At 43.2% G+C, this 23,065-nt stretch overlaps 1 protein-coding gene across 2 annotated transcripts in view; it reads right to left on the bottom strand.

Moving 5' to 3' along the window:
- disp1 (dispatched homolog 1 (Drosophila)) overlaps positions 1–23,065 on the bottom strand; it is an 82,313-nt gene that overhangs the window by 46,648 nt on the left and 12,600 nt on the right. For both annotated transcript variants that reach the window (XM_086189923.1, XM_086189922.1), the window contains exon 3: positions 14,014–14,090. The gene's annotated coding sequence lies outside the window, so the exon portion shown is untranslated. The remainder of the gene's footprint in view (positions 1–14,013; positions 14,091–23,065) is intronic.

The raw sequence follows: 23,065 nt of genomic DNA, 5'->3' as shown, positions 1-23,065 counted from the left end.
TGGTGCTGATCCAACTCGGCAATCGAAAACTGGCTGTGTAGCACAGATGAAATCCAATGGGTGTGTTTTCCAAGACAATGAGGCCAGTTTGTGACCGCAAGTTTCTGCATTGTGTTCTGACTGTTGTAATGTTGCAATGTGCGCAGGCCTCCAGACAGGACAACGCAGACTTCTCTGCAATCCCACGAGCGACTTCTACATCAGGGATTTGTTTCGTATCACCTGTGCTATATTCTTTCCCCACTGGCCAGATCGACAGATTAGACACTGACATGAATCACTTCCAGGAGTCTTGGAAAGAAATACATATCCTCTGCAACAGCAACTGCCAAGAGAGTTGTTGATGATTCCCACATTGCACAGCTTTGACCTCCTTCACTACGCGCCAAAGACGTTTCACTTATGCATATGGTCACTGTGCTTTTCTGTTCATGCTGAATTGCAGATAATCATTACAGGTATCTGCATCATTAAACAAACGGGGGGTTATCTTACTTACTGGCCTGATTTATCATGTTTGTAGCTATAATGACTCGCTACAGCACAAACAAAGAAAGCACCTCGTCGGTACCGCGCAGACAGCACAGGTAATTTGATAGACTGATGGGCACCAGTTTTAAGTTCCCTGCTTTTTAAGATCATCAGTCCAGAAGCTCATCCATGAGCAACACATTACCTTGAGAAGCAAAATCTCTACATACAGGTTCTAGGTCAGGGCCCACCCTATTCATAGTGCATTACCCCAAAAAGTGTATTTTGCTTTTCAAGAGCTGATTTTAAAAAAAAAGGGTATTTTGAGGTCACAATGACGTTTTCACTGCTGTGTCACCTCTGTGAGTCCTGAATGCAGAAGAAGCCAACCACGTATACTTGCATCGAAGCTAACGATGCCTCAGAGCCACCAAAGACTAAAAAACAGAAAAACTATTCCAAAAAAAAAAGTCAGTGTAAAAACTCTCAAGCACACTGTCTGCTATAAAACCAATTCTTTTTCCAGCTGTCCACTGATCGATAGAACACTTTGAGATTCGATAAAGACCTGTTTTCCTGAATCAGTGCTTCAATTTCGTGGGATTTAAAGTGAAATTGAGCCTTGGCCTTTCAAGATACATTACATACACAAACAAGCAGTACAAATATTCGGAAAGAACCCTGACTGGCGTATGTTGTTGTTTTTTTTGTTTTTGTTTTTTTACAGGTCCATTCTGACATCCCTAACATACATATATAGACAAACAGTGTGATCATTATCACTATACTCCACCAAATATTCCACCAGAAAGAAATATTGATGATGTTGTATTTGTGAGCTCATGTATTCTGGTAAGCACCCCAGCCTTGGTCAGGGTGCACGCTGCTGTACACTAATTTGGCATCAGCGTTACGGGTATTCCAGAAGTCATTGTATCTATTCCAGAAGTTTCAACACATACAAGCAGAAAACTTACAAAAATGTTTAACATACCCTTCCAACACAGGGCATTAAAACTGCAGAGTTGCAATCATGTTCCTCATAAAAATGCAGTTCTCTGGCAGGCACCAGCCCTCAAACCCCCATTCTCACCATTTCACACAGTGTCAGGACTATTTCTGTCCCGTTATGATCACAGCCAAATTGATATCATTGGACCAATTATCAAGACGGGGAGGCAGATTGTGCCAGTAAGCGCATTTCTTTGACTTGATTTCGCTACTGCCTATGAACAGATAAGGTTTAGCAAACAGCAGCCTAACGAAGGGGAGCACCAGAATGAAGGGCACAAGCTCAAGCCAGGCAGACGAATGACATTTGATGCCATGGGGCAGCAGCTAGTTTCCTCTCCTCTCCCAGTAACACTGACCCAACACTTCCCTTTTGAAAGAGGGTATTTATTCACATGTGCCAGCTCCTCTGCTGTCCATACCTGTTCAGTTCTTGACCTGTCTGGATCCATTTTCTCATCAAATTGATAGTGAATTCAACACAATGATGTTAAAGTAGTACAATAACATCTAAACTCAACTCACTTCTGAGGGGAAGCGTGTAATATTTATCATGCATTCTTAGCAGAATTTGAAATAATATTAACAAATTCTGTTTGTGTAAAACATGACATTAACATGATATGACATGTTTGACCACTACAGGGAGATCCGAGGTAGCGGTAGATTTCGGGATGATCTGGCAAAGTGGGTACAAGCTTGGCAGCCCTGGTGTCATTGATGGAGACTGTAAGTGTTGAATGTCTAGTGAACAAAAGTTGGAAGAGGCTCTAGCATGCTAGCAATCTCCACCGACCAGGGGGAGTGGCCGCACTGATGTTGCACAGGCAAGAAATGCACTTGTTTCAGTCTGAACGTGCGTAAATCAGGCTGAGGTTTGCTGCTGGCGCCAATGTCTCTGTAGTGGTCAAACGAGATGTTGTCAGAGATGTGAACTCCTTCTAGGAGGGACAGCTAAGCTAACTAGCAAGCCTCGGCAGGCGCCAGCATCCATTAACTCTGGTGCCATGTACAACCCATATGGCTGTAAATGTCACTCCATTAATGTAGTGGTCGCGGGTGGTGATGGGATCAACTCCTGCCACAGCATCCCAGCACTTTCTTCGTGATCTCAAGTTTGCAAGCCTGCAATCACCAGGTCTAAAGCCAGAGCCATAGAACTATAATTTCCAATTTTCTAACTGTGCTTTGAACAACTGTCGGCTCTAAGGGTAATTTCGCTGCATGGATACACCATAATTTGTTTTCAGATTCTCACCAAGCTGTTGCTAGCGTGGTCTAGAGTTGTGTGACGTTTGAGAGGAAATAATTTGACAAATGTAGCATCATATGAAAAGAAAGCTGAAAGGTGGCAGCAGATGTTTTGTGAGCGCAAGTAATCATGTAAATTACTCCGAGGAGGATTGATTCCTGTGAAATCTATTTCATTCACAGTTTTTCACCAGTCGGCACGTTGGAAAATTTTACCGGCAAGTCAGTCAGATTAAAAATAGTCATGCATATGTCACAAGTAAACTCTGCTGCATACTGATGCTGCCAATTCAACACTAACAGAGTGACGTGCAAGCAAAGAGGACTGAAGAGTAAAAGAGGAAATGAGTAGGAGACCAAGGTATTCCATGTAGGAGTCCTAGGACACAGGCCCTTTCAGCTCCAAGAGGTCAGCAAAGTCTTCTTTTCTTTTTCTCACGCGTACATATACAGTGCATGACAGTAATGAATGCTAAACTGTCTAATCATCCCAGAAGTGAGCATGTGCGGAAGCACCTGCAAGTAATAATATTCTGTTAGTCATTTTGGCAGGTGTTTCCTTAATTGTAAATTACATGACACTGTGTGTTGAATATGTTTGAAGTACTTCTGCTTCATCTCTACAGCTGCAACCTTACTGCTGCCATATGTTGCATGCTTCAAATTATGACAGGACAACAAGGCCTTATTGTTGCCAACTCTTAGTTCTATCTTCTTCTTCCTTCTACACCGACCTCAGTCGTTCCTCGGATCAAATCAGTCACTTTTCCTGACAAATGGAGGGTTTAAATCAACCTGCAACCGCCCAGTTTGGTTGCCTGGTCTCCTGACCTTAAAGATCTCTGAGCTGTGGCACAGTGAGCAGCAGACAAAGACCCTCTTCAGAATCATCTGGTTCATCACAGCTACGGACAAACTCTGCCCTGAACACTAGCATATTAGCTGTCAAGTTTAACAGGCCCTGATCACAAGTGGACAGCTCTATGTGAGGTCACACTTGGCATGAAAATGCATCCTTGATGGCTTGTGATAAGATGTCACTTCCCCCTTGATATGCAAATAAACACATCTCTCTCTTTACCGCGGCATATTTACCCATAACATAAAGACTTTTTTGTTCAAAGCACGCAGGAATGAATCACAGTGTCTGTATCATATTAATATGCTGGTATGGGTTGCATCCAACAGCACAGTTCAACATCTATTTAAGGAAATATCATCCTGGCTTCGATGATGTCTGGTCTAAGTGATACCAACTGGGTATGTTAATTACCATGTTCCATGCAGGAAAACCATCCAAGATGTTTGATGCTCTCATAATAAACAGCATCTCTGGGCTTTTCGAAATGATCAAACATTCCAACAACAACAACAATAATAATAATAATAATAATTATAATGTTAAATTAAAGTGCAAATGTGTTTTTGCTTCGACAGAGGACATCAGATGGGTCTCTCTGCGCCACACGGTCCATCTGTACCTGTGACTCACTCTCCGTGACCTCACTGAACTTGCTGTGTTTGCCTGCAATTAGGGGTGAGACGGCACACTCAGTATACCCACTTGACGACAATTTTGAAAATAGAAATATGTCAAAATACTGTCATCATGTTAGCAGGCTGGTTCTGTCCTTTTACTGACAATAAAGCAATGCATGACAACAGATTTATGCCAACCTGCGTTTTTTTTTAACATTATCTAAATGCCTGGGCTTCTTAAGCCGATGTTATCTATGATATGCTGCTGGAAGTTTATCTCAAAGCACCCGAATGTTATTATTCACATAACAGCGGTGGAGGGAAAAACTTCAGAGGCTTCGTCTAAATCCTCAACCCGTCTTTAGACACCGACTGACACCAGCCTCACATGAGCTCTGGTCAAAGTCTCTTTCTCCTCCAAGCTCGCCATTGTTGTTGGGCCTGATAAATATTTACTCTTCCCAGCTTGGCAGGGAAATGAGTGGGAGGAGAGAGGGTCCCATTGAGAAAGAGGGGTCAGAGACGCTGACAAGCCAGCAGGGTCCTTCCTTCCCCACTGGCATCTAAAACCCCCAATACACTAGTAGCTCTGCACTGGGACACAACCACTGCCAGTGATTGTTGGACAGGAGTGTGATGGAGAAAGAGAGCGAGACAGGCAGACAGACAAGAAGACAACCACAGAATGACAGTCACAGAAAAAAAAACAGTATTGAAAAGGGGAGGAGAGCTTGTTCTTCTTGAGAGGTTTGTTTACATGACAGACCACCAGGGGAAATCTCAAGACAATAGAGCAAAGAGGTCTCAACGCCAGACAATGATGGAAAAAAGAAGAGACGCTGGTGTTATGAATACACATGTCCCTCCAGGCTTCATGTCCCCACTTACTCAACAAAAGAAACTCAATAGTCATTTTTAGAGGCAGTAAAAACAAGGCTTTCCAGGGGCCACCAAATATAAATGGTCTATATCAAAGCAACAATAATCGTTTCGTTACAGTTCTTTACAAAATGAAAAAGCAATAGTTGCTGCTGGAAGTCAGTCTGTCTGCAGAAAATCCAGTGAGAAAGAACATGAGTAAGTCCCTGCCCGCCAGGGCCGTCGGGTCAAAAGCGCTCCAGACCTCAACAACTGTCCCCACCAGATCAAACTCACTCTTACAACTCACAGAGGATAAAAGGGAAACTTAAATTACAGAAAAGAACTGAATCTGTTGAATATCAGTTACAGTAAAAACAATCTTTCATTTGCTCACTGACAGATGCAGCCGGTCAGCCAGGTGTCAAACACGGACGTATGTAGGTCAAACTTTCTATGTCGGCGATCAAGTCTTGCTTTCGACACAACCTCAGCACCTTGAACAATAAACAGAGCTCGGATTTGCAAGGATCTGAAGTTGTGCGTTCATGCCTTTGCTTCATTTATCATTTCCTCTACGTTCCCTTGGTTATAAGATCCCTTTCCTGTCTGGGAAATGCTTGGAAATGAAGAGATGGGCTGAATTATACATGAGAAACTACAAACTCTGGCTCTATGAGAAGAGACAGAGCAGCAGTGAGGGCACATAGAAGGATAAAATTCTTTTTCAGACTGAGTTGATCCCGTGGAGCGAGTAAGTCGTGACCCAAAAGAGCGTCTAGTACGATGCTGTCCTCCGCCGCACACTTCAAACACAACAGCAAGGTGTAATAATGGAGCAATATTTCCCCCTTGAACAGGTTGCACAAAAAGCTTTTGAGAGTTACTGTATGAAAGGGCTTTTATTTTGAATGCAGGAGTCAATGTATTCCAACCAATCCAAAACCACGTTCTGGTGCCCGGTGAAAGAAGTCAAAAACGTAACTCAGAGTTGGCCGTCCAAGGAACCAACGGTTACACTGAGTGAGGCGTTCAAATGTGTTACGGTACACTTTGTGATGCAGAAAGGCTGATTTGATGATCTGGCCCAAAGAGAGCTGGTCTCACTCTGCTACCCGATAGGATGGTGAACTTCTGGATCCGCCATTACATGCATCCACTTTCCAATTAATGGATGCGTTTCAGTTTCAACAGAAAGTGGTTAAATATCTGCAAAGCTTATCTAGATGTTTAAGTGGTTCTTGAAAAGTAATGGCCTCTCCCCCCTCAAGCCTGCATCTTCATCACAGTCAGCACCTCTCCAGTACAGGTGAAAGCTCCTCCTCTCTCCTTCCTCATGTTTTATTCCTCAAATACATTCTGAGGAAACAATTATACGACCTCATCACTCTCATATTGGGATAAGGCAGAATGAGCACTAGAATAGTGTTAAACTGACAGGAACATTTCTTTATTGTCTGCTTTGTTGACATATTATTTGAGCGCAACTGTTTGGCTCAACTGTTCCACTGATATTCAGACAAGAGGAACTTTTGCATAGTCCTAAGAATGGTTGAAGGAACAGCGTATGCAGTGCAGGAACAATACAGTCATAGATCCTCGAACTAGATTTAGAAGAATCATTTCACCTTCCACTTCTGGGTTGTTGCCATCAAGCCAGTGAAGCACCAGTAACTGCCAAGTTGGTATCATGTGAAATGACAGCCATGAACACGTGTGCGGTTAGCTCACGCTTCTGAGGATGGAACTGAAGTGCTTTATTTCCTCCATCGTGACTGAGTAGGAATGATGCTTTTGTCAGTCCAAGACTGCTGGCAGTGTGAACGCAAGCAGCAAAAAGCCTGCTAAGACTTGTAGTCCTCGGGTCCATGTTGATACCAGAGAATATGATTGATTTATATCTGAAAAAGCTTAACTTCCCATTTAATTTGAGGTAAAACTCTTATAAGCGCTTTTCAACAACAAGAACTTTCCGCAGGAAACAGGAACGACCCTTTGTTTCAACTACAGGAACCGGGGTTTGGACTTAGTTCAAGGGACATTTAGAGAGTTGGTAATTTTCCAGATTTTTAGAGGTGAATTATATTGCATTTGATGTCTTAAATGCAGATAAGGCAGAAATATTTAGTTGAGTTACATAAACCACCCACAATATGTTCAAAATGGGGGGGGGGGGGGGGGGGTCGGAGAAAGCATCTGTTATTGATGACTGAACAGGATTCCACTCAGGCCTCAGAGCTGTTGTGACATTAGCTGGCTTTCCCTCACATTTGTTGTCCCTGGATATGAATATCTGGCTTCACTCCTTCCAGAACGTTCCACCATTTAACACACTGGATGCATTCTAAGAAAAATTGTATGATGGCTGCAGGGTAATGCACTGACGTCATTTTCTCTACACCTGCATCTTGTTATATGAAGGAGTGGTGTTTTCCTAACACCTCCACCACAATCACGTCAAGAAACACAACAGATTATCAAAATATCATAAACTTTAATGAGGCCATCATCCCGAGCCATTGCAGCTGAACCTTTTAATGAAGGAAACAGCGTGCCATTGTCTGTCAACGCGAGGTTATTGGACATGAAACGGCTGCCAGGGGCGTCTGCAGACAGACGTACTGTAGATAAACATCCCAAACCGTTAATTAGGTTAATAAAGCCTGGTGAAGAACCCGAGGCCTTGGATGATGGAGCAGCAGTCATTTACAGCTCCTCACGATCAAAGTTAAGAAGGGTATGCACAATGAGCGAGCAGCCAGGCTCACCCCAAATGTACAGTCAGACTAGTAATCAAGGGTTCCCATGCACGAGACAGTCAACACAGCTGCTGGTGGAGAACAGGGCGGGTGGATCAGATGCTTGTTACTGCCAGACTTGTTAGAGTCAGCAAGACATCAGTATAAATCAAGACATCTTTCCTGCAGGCGTTTTCCTTTCACCTCCCTTTTGGTTTTCAATAAATCCGTCCGTGGTTTAGACTCCTCCTTCCTCGCAACCACAGTGTTGAGTCCTGCATCCGGGGCAGGTACCCAATGCAGGCCTTGCAAAAAAAAAAAAAGGGTCATTTGCAGGAGTTTTGTCATCCCGTTGTATTTTCATGATCCGGTTGTAGTAGGATAGTAATATTCTGAAACAAACAAAATGATAATCATGACAGTAATCCAGCTATTGTTGTTTTAACAAACAGATTTTGCAAGTAGGAGACAGGGGCTTTAGACATGACAAGTAGAGCTGAAAAGCTTCTGACGAAAGAGTGAAAAAAAAATCAATCGAGGAAGAAGAAGTGAAGGTTTTGTAATTGCGAGATCTGCAATAAGTTGTGTTGCTGCTCTGATTGCTCAAAGTGAATCGCAGCAGCAGGCCATGTCTCCAGAAACAGCATGGTCATGCTAAATTCTTCTCTACTACAATCCTTTATAGTCTTTCCAAGTGTGACAGGGGCTGAGGGCCTCTAGACGAACTGTTCCACTGGTAGCACTGGTGCTAACAACTTTCTCAGTTGGCTGTCCAAGCAGATGATTTGGCTGCACCCTTTTTTGGGTTACAGCAGCATGGTATTAATCCATGACCTCGCACGCAAATAAATAACTGTCTTAATTTACATACCCCTGTGAAACATTGACAATTCCTCCAAACTTTATATTTTCAAAATATTCAACTTGACGGCCGTGTGTACCCTGCAGATTATATGACGCCCGTGACGAAGGCGCAGCGGGGAGCTGATCGCCACCATTCAAGTCATTGCTGCAATTTCCACCAAAAGTATTGTAGCACGTCTGAGGCGCGTCCCAGAAGCGCCACAGCAGACGGTTTTGTGGGTAATACATTGCGAGTCTATTCTTGTCAGACAGTGCATCAATTTGAGCAGAGCAGGAAGTCTGTTCAATTTTCTAAATGAAGCACCAAACTCCCCATCACAGAAACAGACAGAAAAGGACACAATAAAACTACACACTTCACATGCACATGATAAAAAACACATAAACCAAGAGACAGTGACCAAATCAGCAAAATCTGTGCAAGTTAACAAAGCTAGGAGGGCAAATGCACCACAGCTGGAACGCTGTCAGTGGAAATTGCAGCCGTGTGGAGGAAAGAAACGATTGGCGTCGCTGCCAGAATGCGACGCAGCCATGCCCGGACACAGGAGAGTGCAGGAGGCGGAGAGAAAGCCTGCATCAGTGGAGGAAAAAAGGATTGCTTGCATCTGAAATGTTGCTCTTCTCGAAATAGTAATGATTATGCACTCTCACAAATGCTACGAGGTAAAAATTTAACTCCCCCCCCCCCCCCGAAAAAAAGAGAGAAAAGTCCTATATGCAACAATTTTAGTAACAGTCCAGGACCCTGGGCTTTACAAGTGTAGCTCTAGATGGGTCTGCCTACGTGGGTTCGCTCCCACTGTCTATCTGCTGTAAAACAATATTCCAGTTTCTGAAAATTAAGTAACAATGAACTGTCAGTTTTAAAAAAATATTTAAAAAAAAAAACATATTTGATAAAATCAAACATTTATGTAGTAAAAAAAAAAAAAAAAAACTAACTTAGATGCTGACCATTTTACCAAGAAAAAATACCTTCAGTGATCATTCTCACTGAGATGAAGCGATGACTCAACGGATTCTAAAAGCACCTCCAGGATTTATGATGTATCTTTTGCATCCTGCCACACACAACAGTTGCAACAAACGCCTGTCTTCTCATTAACAGCCTGCAGCACACAGTGACTAATTACATTTAAGCAGAGTCTGAAGCTCACAAGCCAAATGTCTGGTAGAAGACAAAAATCCTACCCACTTTATGTACTTGTCAGAATAATGAAAAGTACAGTTAAGACATTGTGGTGGTGATTAGAAGCAGAGATCTCAGCAAATGCGAAGCCAAAAAGTTGTTTCGTATTTAGAATAACTCGTACACAAGAGTGCAACAAAGTCTTATAACAATTTGATTTTGTTGATTTGTGTTTGATTGGAATTCATGATTTCCATTTCCTTTATGATTATCAAAAAAGCTGCAGTGAATGGAAAAGAAAGTAAGGACAGATGTATTTATTTCAAGGAAATTAAAATAAGAAAAAAGACGTGCCCATTTTACACAACCTTTCTGGCTTTTGGAGAAGAGATGTGAGTTGACGCGGTGCAGCTGAATGCTCCAGTAAGTCCCTGCTTTACGGGTGCGACTGGCGCTTTGCAAAGTGATGTCGATGCACAATCAGTCCTATTTACTGAGCTGCGCCTCTCATGTGAAGAAGGTGCGATGTGTCTCGTAAGGGGAAGGAGTTTTAGCGCAGCAGGATGAGAATGAACAATGGCGCAGACGTGTCAGCTTCCGGGAGTGCGTCAGAGAGGGAGTAGGGTGCACAGCTCCCAAACCAGGAGCCTGGAGACAAGCTGTGAGTGGGGCTCCTTCTTCATCTCACAACAACAAGAACTAGTCTTTGTCGTTGTATATACATACAACAAAATTTGTTCTCCGCCTTAAGCCCATCGCCTACGGAGCAGCAGTGGGAGTATTTACCTAACGTTCATGTCACAGTCACGGCAAGAACAAGCAAACTCCACACAGAAAGGATCTTCTGGCTATGAGGCAAGAGTGTGAGTGTCTGTGTCTTGAGTCGTTGTAACAGTTTTGTTGAGATGCAATCAGGTCACATAACACGTCATCTTTTAAACAAACTCATCCCTGGCCTACTGTTAATTTTGGAGCCGAGATGTGGGGACAGCAGACACATTGCTAACACTGTCGATACGGCTGGTATCAGGGCTGACATCGTGACAGGATACCAGTATACCAGCATTCCAAAAACTTACACTTTATCCACACTAATTCTAGTATAATTTGTTTTTAAAGCACTTGTACAAAGTACCCCAAAGTAATTTCAAATTTAACCACAAACCAATAAGAAAACATGCAAAAGAAAACGATTCGAGTGGAAAACGTATAAACCAAACCCAAACACTGCCAACATTTCAGCACAAACTACTGAGCACGTCATCAAAATATTATATGATTAACGAATGTTATTTCCACTTTATAGCTTGGATTTAAGTCTGTGTTTCCCTTCTTGAGGGCTATAAAAATCTTTGCAAAGGCAGTGAAGTCTATTAGCGATGGGAGAGTTTGGGCAGCTGCAGGCAGGAGAGGCTGAGCAGCGCTGAAGCTCCCAGTCCAGCAGAATCAACAACAGACGCTGTCCATGCTACAAAAGCAGCCGCAGCTGCTCCTTTCACCCGTGAACACACACACAACACAGGAAAAATGATTCCGGACACACACATCACACGAGTACATTCTTCCAATACATGTTGCCGAAAACACACACAAAATTCACAATTTAATGAATAAGCACACACTTGCACACCCGTTTGTCTTCACCGAACATGAAAGGAAAGCCCGTGAGCAGGAATGAGGAGGGAGGACAGACTGGCGTCCAACCCGAGAGAGAAAGTTGTTGGCTGAGTGACACGGGCCTGAAAGCCTTTCAACAGGTCAGGACACAGCGAGCCAGACAGATTGAGTGTGTGACAGAAATGTGTCTGTGTGTGTGTGTGTGAGTGAGTGTGTGTGTCTGTGTGTGTGTGTGAGTGAGTGTGTGTCTAAGCCTGAGCTTCAATACTTCACTTTAAACTTCCCCATGAAGTCATGTGTTGGACTGAGCTGGTTTTCTTGTTGGAGTTAATTTGTAAATAGTCATAACTGATAGGAACACAAATCACCCAACAAGTGAGTTTTATCAGATTACACACACACACACACACACACACACACACACACACACACACCCTCCTGGAATAGGAATCCTTCTAGAAAAATCTGAGGGCATGAGGAGCTGCAGATAAATGCCTCCACCTTTCTCACTGACCCACAGTTGTAGCGAGATGTACAACAAACATCCTCACCTTTTACCTGAGGCCTGTCTGGACTCGCCAGACAGAGGCACAGGGGGCATGGAGGGAGGGGCTTTACCGCTCTGTGGTTCCTAAATCCCTGACATGTTGTCTTTATTAAGCTGTTTGTGATTATGGGACACTGATTAGGCGACTTCCACACAGCACTGAACTGAGACCAGGGAGTTTACATTTACGCAACACGCCCTCTTCTTTTTCACAGTATGACATCACAGCTATGTATAAAATCAGTACCCAACTGGTTACCATGGGACATTAAAGTCTAAACTGTTGAGAGAGAAAAAAAAAAAAACACTGCAAGGTTACAGCTTAGTTGCGATGTTTTTCACAAACAAATATTTCAGCTACCTTTTCAGCTAATTTGTCACACAATAATAAGCTGAAAAGGTAGCTGAAATATTTGTAGAAAGGGGAAGAGAAGTGCCCTTCGTCAGTGTGATAACACAACAAAGGTGATCAATTCTTTAAACCAACCCAGAGTTTCCTGATCCGTTTGTGACACGGTCAGATAAAAGGGGGAGTGTCTGCACAAGATCAGAGTGGCACACGTCACTCGAGAGGAAGAAACCTTACTTCCCAAACATGAGGTATATCCATCCATAATACAGCTTCAACGTAACACCGATAATGTAGTCATAGCCAGGAGGAGACTCAATATCACTGTTCCATCACTGAGGCACCAATAGATCTGATAATCACCTTTGGATGACATCGAACTCAAGGGTGGTGTAGAGTTTGCTGTATAAATGAACATTAGCACCGTGCTGTCAGCTGCAGCTGGGCTCGAAATCCATCTGTGTGCCGTTTGAAGAAGTGCACTACGAGGCCCCCCGTCCGTGGTAGGGCTGCACAGTACAGGGAAAACTGACAGGGTGTGGTAGCTTCAACCTCTGTAGCAGGGGCGGACTGTGCTCTGATAAACTCATCATGAATAATTGTTACAGAACCTGCATTTCAATCACACACAAGCCCCCCTGTGATGGGATCCATGGGATTAGAACCTGGCGATTACAGTGATTAAACAATGTATCACGCCGGCCTCGTCTGCGGGGCTGTGAGCCCAACTGCATTTCGACTCACTGGCTATACGCGGCTCCACTGACGGCCAAACACAGCGAATTCCATCATTGGTGCTTGTCGAGAAAGACCAAAACCTGGACCCTACCCCGATCAGCACACTGAACCCTGTGACCCTCTAGGAAGGGTCCATTGTCTGTGAGGCATGATGGGTCGTAGGCGGTGCCTTTACATGTTTTGACCTCTTATCTTACAGAGCATTCTGCAGGGGTCTGGATAATTGGTTACCGTGATGATACACGCCGCTGAAAAGTGAACCACCTTCATTGCTTGCTCACGCTGTAATCCGGCTTCACAGTACAGGCCCGAGGTCTCCACCACAGTTTCAATTAGTTTCTCTGATAGGCTGTCAGACTCACTGGATTCAGAGGATCAGAGGGAGGAGCGTCCCCTGATCAGCATCGCCTGAGTGACGTAGCCTTCATTTGTGAGAGCAGTCTGGCACTCAGTGGTCGGAGCTAAATTGTTGGCTTGCTTGAACTTCACAACTGATAAATGACAGGAGAGTCGGACTGATAAAAGGATTATGTCTGATCTTCCATTTGTGAGATATTACTCCCAGTAATGAGGGGTGAAGCCATGGGAGCTAATTCAACACAGTTTTGTTTTAATAAGTATAATGGTGACAGCTTTTCAGGCGGTGCAGGTCAGAGAGTTCAAAGAGAAAGGAGTGCAGCGTCCTGACTGATTTGCAGCATGTCAACGTGCAAACAGACTAACGTTTCGACACGCTCGCTGTGCTCCAGTCTTTTCTCTCTGAAGTTTGCGCTCCGTGATCCGAGAATCACCTGACTCAGCTGCACGTTGCTGGAGGATGCAGCGATAGCCTCTTTTTACACAGATGTCAACAGTGTTCCAAGGGATACAAGTTCAATGAAGAATTACTTTTTAGTGGAAACCAAATGTTCTTTGCACAGCCAGACATTACATGGTTGATCCTTGTTGCAAATCTTACCTGTGGAATGACAATGGAACATGCTCTGCATCTATTCATGCGTCAAGGGTTTCAAACTCCAACAGTTATGGGTAAATCTGCAAAAAGACAAAATAAAAAATAAGAAGCGTTCTTTAGGATCACTTTATCACATTATAAAATAACCAGAAGTAGCTTTATTTGTCCTGTGGCTTGGATTTAGGCTTGGTGATCAGTTTAATAAGCGATAGAATGGACGTATCATGACTGCATTTTCCAGAGACGATTTGATTCCTATTAACTGATTTATATATACCCTCTATAACAGTGGTCCCCAAACTACGGCCCGCCTCCACATTTGGCCCCGCCCCCTGAACAATACCAGAGACGCATTTTGATTTTTTTTCCATATGTGTATTTGTATTTGATAATAAAATTGATAACTAGCTATGAACTATTTTCATTATTAACTGTTAAGGTGTGTTCACTAGCGCTGCAACGATGAGTCGACGTTGTCGACAAAAATCGATAATAGATGGAATTCATCGTCGACTATTGTCGCCGCACGCATTTTTCCAACAGAGTGAGGCATCCCTCTTGATTTTTATCTCTGCCGAGAGTCGCTCATGCGCAATAGCGTCTCTGTCTCTGAGCGGTGACAGGAAGGCGGCGTCAACATCAGGTACGCGTTCCAAAACTTCTAAAGTTTGGTGGCATTTTGCCTGGATACGGCGAATAAAAAGACTACTTGGAAAGTTCGCAAAGCAGACCTTGGAGTCATGGCGGTGATGCACGAACATTTAAAGAAGCCCGTCGGGCAGTTGAACAAAACGGAGTCTGACTCGCCTCGGTGAGATTCAAGTTACATTCAAGCCAATACGGTTTTTATGACATAGATTGTACATTTTATAAGCGTATTCTCGCCAAAAAAGAGAGCTCTAGCGTTATGCCAGACTGTGCCTGAGATGTATTTTTCATTGTACCCATCTTTCTTGTTAATTATCATTTGCCACATAACTAAATCAACTTCATGCTAAATTTAAGAAAAAATGTATAATTATCCGATTGGTCGACTAATCGTTTCAATAGTCGGTGACTAGTCGACTATTAAAATCGTCGTTAGTTGCAGCCCGAATGTTCACGCCAAACGCAACGTGAATTTTCACGTCACTTTATTCGTGCGAATTTGATCGCTGTATCAATATGTTTATATTCGTGAATAAAGCGAGGTGAAAATTCACATTGCCGTTTGGTGTGAACACAGTCAGTTAGTAACTATTTCATACACGCATAGAACGTGACATTCTAGTCCACCCTTCTGCAGTCTGTGCTCCTATCTGGCAACCCCCAGAAAAAAATCCTGGACCCAAACCCAGAGAGGGTTATCTGGTAGTGTGGCTTCCTGGAAAACAATACATTTTTACGTTTAGGCAACCCCATGATTGTCACACTTTTTCTGTTACAAACTGACCCCGGCCCCCCATCAGAGAAGGGGAAAGTTATGTGGCCCTCACAGAAAAAAGTTTGGGGACCCTGCTCTATAATCTAATTTGCACCCCATTGCATTCATTTGGAGATGTTGTTTCTCGTCGTACTAAATGTCACCCCAGTGCATACTTTACTTTACTAGCGTATTTTGACAATTCAATTACATGAATCCTTAATGACTAGTAGAGGTGGATTAAAAATGTCTATTTACCGATATTTTAGCGATATACATTTGTAGGAAAGATTATCGATACATAAATTTGCTTTGTTCGCCCCTTTAGTCTGGCATGATTTAGTGCGTAGTGCAACGTTATTGCGGTCAGATGATCAGATCTCGCGAGATCCAGGCCATGTGCCTCCGATCAGAGAACAACAAGATGGCGGAAGCGCAACTTTAATCTCCGGCAAATTTAAGAGCCGATGTCTGGCAGCACTTCGGCTTTAAGAAGTGAGAAAAACTGCGCCCAACTTGAAAAAAAATAATGCTGTGTGCAAAATGTGCAAAGTAGAGGTTAAGTACAACGGAAATACAACTAATCTCTGGAGCCATGTGACAAGGCATCACCCAGAGTACACTCAACAACCAGGAAACTACAAGTCACTGCAACAACCCTCGCTGGAGAAAGCATTTGGGATGAAGTTTCCGTCCACGCCTCCACGTGCAGAGAACATCACTTCGGCTCTGGCAATGTTTATCTGCAAGGACCTCAGACCATCCTGTGTGGTAGAAAATGTAGGCTTCAGACCCCTCGTCCAGACACTGGAACCACGCTATGTGCTACTGACACGGAAACAACGGAGTCAAGTCACAATCCCAAAGATGTACAGAGATGTTAAAAACAACGTCGCAACTGCACTGAAATCAGCAGAGAGAGTTGCCATCACTTGTGACAGCTGGACAAGCAGAGCTACGGATTCCTACTTGACCATCACCTCTCATTACACTGACAGTAACTGGTCCTTCATGTCCCACGTTTTACAAACGCAGGCGATTGAAGCTCGCCACACCGCGAGTCATCTTGCTGAGCTGCTGACCGTTTGTGGAAGTCTAAGTTGCCCTTTTGTTTTGAATGACAGTCGGTCATATATTTAAATAACAAGTGCATGATGTTGTATAACTATTGTTTAATGGTCTGTTCTCAATGTAAATATTAATATTTATTTATGCAGCAGGTTAGAGAGTTACTTTTACCATTGAATTTACAGCATTAGGCCTTTGAGAATCTCTTCCATTACCAAAGCAAAATTGGTATTGTAACTAAAATATCGTATCGTATATTGGATCGAATCGTATCGGAAATCGTATCGACTCGGGACCTAGTGTATGGAAATCGTATCGTATCGGGAGGTCAGTGGTGATACCCACCTCTCATGACTAGTCCACACCAGGGATATGTACATCACAACTAAATGCAGAGTTGAGGAAATGTTTTTTGTGACCTTGCCACAGGCCAACATGTAGGAGTAGACTTTGGCAAAAATAAGCAGTGAAATATTTAACAGTGCAACGAGGTGCATGAATGACGTCAGCTTGATGCAGTTTCGCTACCTTTGAAGGGACTGTGAGGTGATGAGGTGATGAATTGAAGTCTGCTCATCTTTGACTAGCATACATCGTTTATGCAGCTGTGTAGTGTCCATAGGCTCAACTTTGGCGTCCGGGTAAAAGCCAAAATAATCCCAAATCGCAGACATGCTGTTTGTCTTCACCACTAATTCCACTTCCCTGTCCACCATGCTTGCTGCCAGGCATGGTTGATGATGAGACAACAGCACTCATGTCCTGTGTGGCTGTATGCATAGTTAGCCTCATGTCAAACCTGACTCTTAATGGCAGATGAAATAAATATGACAAATTGAAGAAGTACAGCCACATAGCAACATTAATAACGATCCTAAAAAAAAACGTTTCATCTGCCTGTCCATCAGTAATAATTGTCCCCGGTGACGTGGATCAATCATAGATCTGAACCACTTCCATTGTGTCTTTCTTATTTGCATCGTGGTTTTTTGTTTCCATCGTGGCGAGTTTCTTCACCACTAATTCAACTTCTCTGGCCGCAATGCGTGCTTGCTATCGTAACTCCTCACACAACTGGATCATAAACCGGCCACCTCCATTAAACAGGACAGGACAATCTCAAACTCATCACCTTGACGATTTCTTAACATTTCTATGCCTCCATGCCAGCCTGTGGAACAAAGGAATTCTGTTTTAGGGTTGGAAGTCTGTCCAGTTCTTGTAAGGATGATCATGGAAAGTTTTGATGGAATTCAAAACAAAAAAACACAGAGACTCAAGGACAAACGGAAAAGAAGTTTAAGGTCGAAGGTCAGGAAAGATTTTTGTGGTTTAAAAGTCAAGGTCACCGTGACAGGCTCATATCACAAAGGCATAAAACCGCAATGTGGTATTTATAGATCAAAGTTATGCAGTAGGTGGAATTCAGCTCATAGATGGAATGAAGTGAAACTACAGTAAGACTGAAAGTAAAAATTTTGAAATTTCAGATGATGCCGTTCTCAAATGAGGCAGCATATCATGTTGAACAAATGATGAAGCAGACTACAGGATTTCCGCCTTATCATGAGGCCCATCCAGGGGAGACAGGTAGCCGAATAACATGCTACTGATCGTGTCTGACGGGAGCAGAACAGAAGGCCTTTCAAAACCAACATATGGTCAGTATCACTAATTAAGGAGGTGTAGGCCGATAGAGGAGGAAGAGAGGGAAAGCCACAGAGGGAGTTTAAATAGATGAGGAGAAAAGGGATTGTTAGTTAATTTAGAGAAACGACATTGGTGAGGGGACCTATTTAACCCAGTATAATGGCTCCATTACTCCCTGAACTCCCCATCAGAGACAGTGGGAAGAGTGGACGGATCGATTACTCAAACCAGAAAAAACTCTTGTACCCGACATGAAACTTAGACATGCTATGGGAGAACAACTGCTCACATTTTACCATATTTTTCTTATCAGCACAAACAAGGCAAAAATGTATTGCAAGCTTAGACTAAAATGCCTTTTTTAATGAAGAACATATTCTGTGTGTTTTTCCCATCATATAAGGCATCCTGTTTTATGCGTATCCAGTGTTTACTACCCATCCCATGTGCCCTGAATAACTAGAAAGGGTAAAGAGTGCTATTAATTTTTGACAGGGAAGTAAATCTGGTTCTTCATCTGCGACACAGACATACTAAGGTACAAGAAACACACGCTAGCTAGCTGAGCTGCGCTAAGATATTTTTCAATGCAGCCATTATAATTAAAAAAAGAATGGATACCTTCTAACAGGAAGTAAATCATTGATATTTAGGAAGTGTACATGGGATAAACTTCTACGTCTACAGGAAGAGCGTTAAAAAGCAAGAACTGTTAAAAGTCTGAAGCCAAGTTGAAAGTAATAAGTACGTAGAGGGAGACCTGGCTGATTTAATGACAAGAAATTCCAGGCTGACCCAGGTACCTTCATAAACAACCATCCTACCGATACAGACAACACCCATTGACCCTGAATTACTAGCAGGCAAAGGCCAAGCATGCATGCACCACTTTAAATTACTGCAGTATTGATGTGTAGAATGCATACACCAATCATAGAAAAGCCTGCTGCATAGGAAGCCACATTCTCCCTAAACAAACAGGTAGCCATTGGGATGTTTTTGTTTCATTTCAGGGGAGCCTTTATTCTGCTGCTTGTGCACCCTAAAATGCAGCCCCCTCCAAAAATATCCCAGATGTAGCAGCCGCAGTTCAAAGAAGAAGAGTATACTGTATTAAACAGAGAGCCACCAGGCAGGACAAAGAATAACTGAATGGGGTTTAGAGCTACTCTCTTGTTGCTCGGCAGTATTTTAGATTTAATGTGTGTTAATAATGAAGTACCTGCAAATTTACCAAACTAACTTATTCAGCTACTTGTAAAAAGATAGCATGAACTGCAGTATAATGACAGTATGGAGGCTGTAGCAGAGGTACTGGATAGTCACCCGACCCTGGTTTGAACCCAGGTCTGAGGGGTACCACCATGCTCACTGACCGCAAACCCAAAGAGCCAGGCTAGTTGGCATGACAGCTTGAGTGCATATTTAACCATGGTGACAGCTATCCGTCACACTGCTCCTCCTCATATGGTGTCAGAAGTGGGAAGACTTGCCGTGAGGTCATTGGAGGCATGCCCAGTGTGTGAGCCACGAGAAGGGCAGCCCTGTGTGAGGGACCCCAGAAATAGGTGAAGAACTAGTGTGTGGGGCACCCTGGTTATTGGAGAAGTGTGGTGAAGGATGTGTGAGGGATGTGCGTATGCTTGGAACGTATGGGCACGTTTAACGAAGCGAGGGGTAGGGTGACAGATCGTCCCCACCACAGTAAAAGGTGCCCTCTGGCTGCCATGCCGACATGACTTGCTCTTTGGCGTTGTGATCGGCGATGTTTGGTTCCGCCTTAAACCCGGGTTCAAAACAAGGGTGGGGTGACTACGCCATGCCTCAACTACAGAGGCCTTTGAAATGAACATTCACTTAAATTAAACCCCATCCAGGACCAGAATCAACTGTATCCATCCAACTCCCAAAGACTTTTACACCAGGGACTAAATTATGTTTTGACTTCGCAATGAATGAACAATCAAAATAAATATGATTGTGGTCTCTTTTTTTCTTTGATAATTAATCCTACAGCCCATGGAAATTACATTTATTTACACAGTCCTTGAGTAGCACACTAATAAAAAATGACTATACGATATGATATTGATACAAGTATATCTCCAAGCACAACTACCTTTTTATAATAAAGTAATGGACAGAAAGGAAGATTTGTTCTGCAGACTCTCTAAATGAGTTCAAATTCATGACACCAGCTCAAAGGAACTTAACCTCAGAAGCTGCACTTCTGCAGTGAGGAAGATGATCTGGAACTCAAGTCACTGGTTTCACAACAAGGAATGGGTTGGGCTGTAACCAGTCCACAAATTCCTACCTTTCCACAATTCGTTTCTCTTTTGAGCTTGTGAAGACACAAACAATCTGTTGATTCAGTGGCAGAATCCTTTCTCCTAAGCCACTATTTGCTTTAGCGGTAATGACACAAGGGGAGGAATTTGAGAAATGCCTGTGTATCGCAGACTCATTTCCTCCAAGGGAGAGCCATCTCCAGACAGCACTGAAGTCTGGTTTAGCCCTGCACCTCTGGCTCCAGGTCAACACGTTATACACACTGCTGTTATATCAGCTGGCACAATGTCATACTTTTACAATATCAGAGCAAATAATATCTCCTGAACATTTATTCTTGCAAAAAAGAAGCAACAGAGCAATGGCATGAAGCATTGGCACAAAGGAACACTTTCTCTCAGTAATGGCACTGTATTTTCCAATGACCTAATCCACATTGGCAAGAATAAGATTAATCACTCTTCACTTATTTGTTTAGTATGAATCAATAGCAGCACCCAATCATGAGCTATCAGGGAAGTAAAATATTCTCAAGGTGTTCTCTCAATAAATGCAAACCATTTTATGAGCACACCCTAATCCTGGTGTTTCACGTCTCAGAAATGTCGAACAATCTGTAGGATTCCAGCAGGCTTACTGTCTGATTCTGTACAAATGGAAGTCTCTCCCAATTGTAAGGGATCAAAGTCATCTCATAACTACGCTGCTTTCAAGTTGAAAATGAAGGGCGTGAAAAGCCTGAGCACGCCATCTCTGTGATAGGATCAACTCAAACTCAAGTAACCTTAGGCAAACTTCTCTTACTCAATAGATCAATGCCAAGAATTATTGTGGCATTTTGCCATTTCTCTTCTCTGTCTCTCCCGGACGTTTCCCACTGGTGGGTCAACTATAGCAAGAGTTTACATTCTACAGAAGGTGAGTGTTTGGTTATAAGTGGATTAAAAAGGATGCTTCTGTTCACAAGCAGTCCAAAGCAATGGAAAAAGAAAGTGAGACGAAGTGTGCAAGCAGATCCACGATCTTTGTAATTCATGGATAACGGCCAACAAGTATCTGCTCGCTCCTCTTTCCACTCGTGTTTTATTTCAGCTATTTGATTTGATGCCAGATATGTAAATTACCCTTGAAAGTCAGATGGAAGATCATAAGAGGTAGGTCAGTGTTTTCAAGGCAACAATAACTACAAAAGAAAGGCAGAATCAGACAGCATGGGGATTTCAACTTAGGAGATCTCCAGCGATAAAAGAAACGCTGTATGGAGACACACAATACAACCAGAACCAAAACAGGTGATGACAAAGTGGAGAAATTAAAGGGTTGCAAGGCTGGGGGCTAAGAGATCAATTGTATGAATTAACTTTACAGACATCCCTCACAGTTAAGCCTAGTACAAGCTATACAAGCCACCTTACTGCGTCTACCTTCAAGACCTTTGGAATTCTATGACTAAAGATGTGGTGGTTAAAAAAAAAAAAGAATACCCATAGGTGCGTGCGCACGCGCGCGCGCGCACACACACACACACACACACACACACACACCTGTCAACTCATTTTTGTGTGGGTGGATCATTCACTCCAGCGCCAATACAACACGGTAATGTTCCCAAGATAAATGGAGCAAGAATCACAACCTTCACAGACAAGTCGACCAGGCCTCCTGCCTGACGAGACAGTCGCAGGGTAGAAAAAACCCAGTTTCAAACGTAGTGCTCTGACACCTGACATCATCACTCAAAAATGGTCTTTTGTTCATATTTCTGTTTAAGTGAAATGACAAATGGGCGTCAGAGCTGAACGAAGCACACAAGACAGCAGCCTTGCAGCTGTTCCTGTGTGTCTTAGTACATCAGTGTTTGTGTTCCCAGGAGAGTGAGACAAAGCACTTCCAGGTCGCCCACTAACCTTCCTTCTCATTACCAAAGGTCATCTTGCTGAGCACAGTGCTGACCTCTCATGCCAAAGGTTACTAGGAGAGGGGGGGGGGGGGGTTTGGCTCTTGTCTGACCCCTCACTTTGAGTCACTCTCATCATCCATCTGGAGACAGCTTCTTCCTGGACTTACACCGTTGTAGCATTTTAATAATTCTTAGCAAAATGTCATTTCCATTTGAGGCAGAGGTCAAGTGAAGGCTCTGTATAAGGGAGGGGGTTACATCAAAAGCTCTCATGGGAAGGTTATCTTCTGCTGTTCCCTCCTTTTTCCAGTTAGAAGATTTGGCATTCGTCACAGACCAAGGTGACTGCCTATAGATGGCATTGCTCTAGGATCGCAGCAAGCTCATTAGCTCTGGCCTGCTGTTGCATTCACTCAGACCAGACCAAAAAGGAGATTGTGTGGAAATGCAAAGAGGGTGGGGGCAGAGCGAAGTGATATGTTTCCTTGGCTAAGGCAGAGTCTTATAATGACTTCCTGCATTTAGCCTGGAAAAAGAGTGATATCATAGACAACAGTAGACGATAAGAGGCTACAGCATTGTTACAAATCTGGATCAGAATTGAGGGTCTAAAAATGCAGACTACAGCACAAAACATCAGGAAGCTGCTCCTTCCTTCCCTCCATCTTTAGCCCCTCTCTTCTTCAGGGCCATGTGAAAATTCCCAATTACCAGAAATACGAGAGGTACTAACAACTGGACAT

The sequence above is a fragment of the Aulostomus chinensis genome, chromosome 20, assembly GCF_037954235.1.
Source record: "Aulostomus chinensis isolate RoL2024-O1b breed Wild chromosome 20, RoL_Achi_v1.0, whole genome shotgun sequence".
NCBI lineage: Eukaryota > Metazoa > Chordata > Actinopteri > Syngnathiformes > Aulostomidae > Aulostomus > Aulostomus chinensis.
This window is presented reverse-complemented; position numbering and strand designations above follow the sequence as displayed.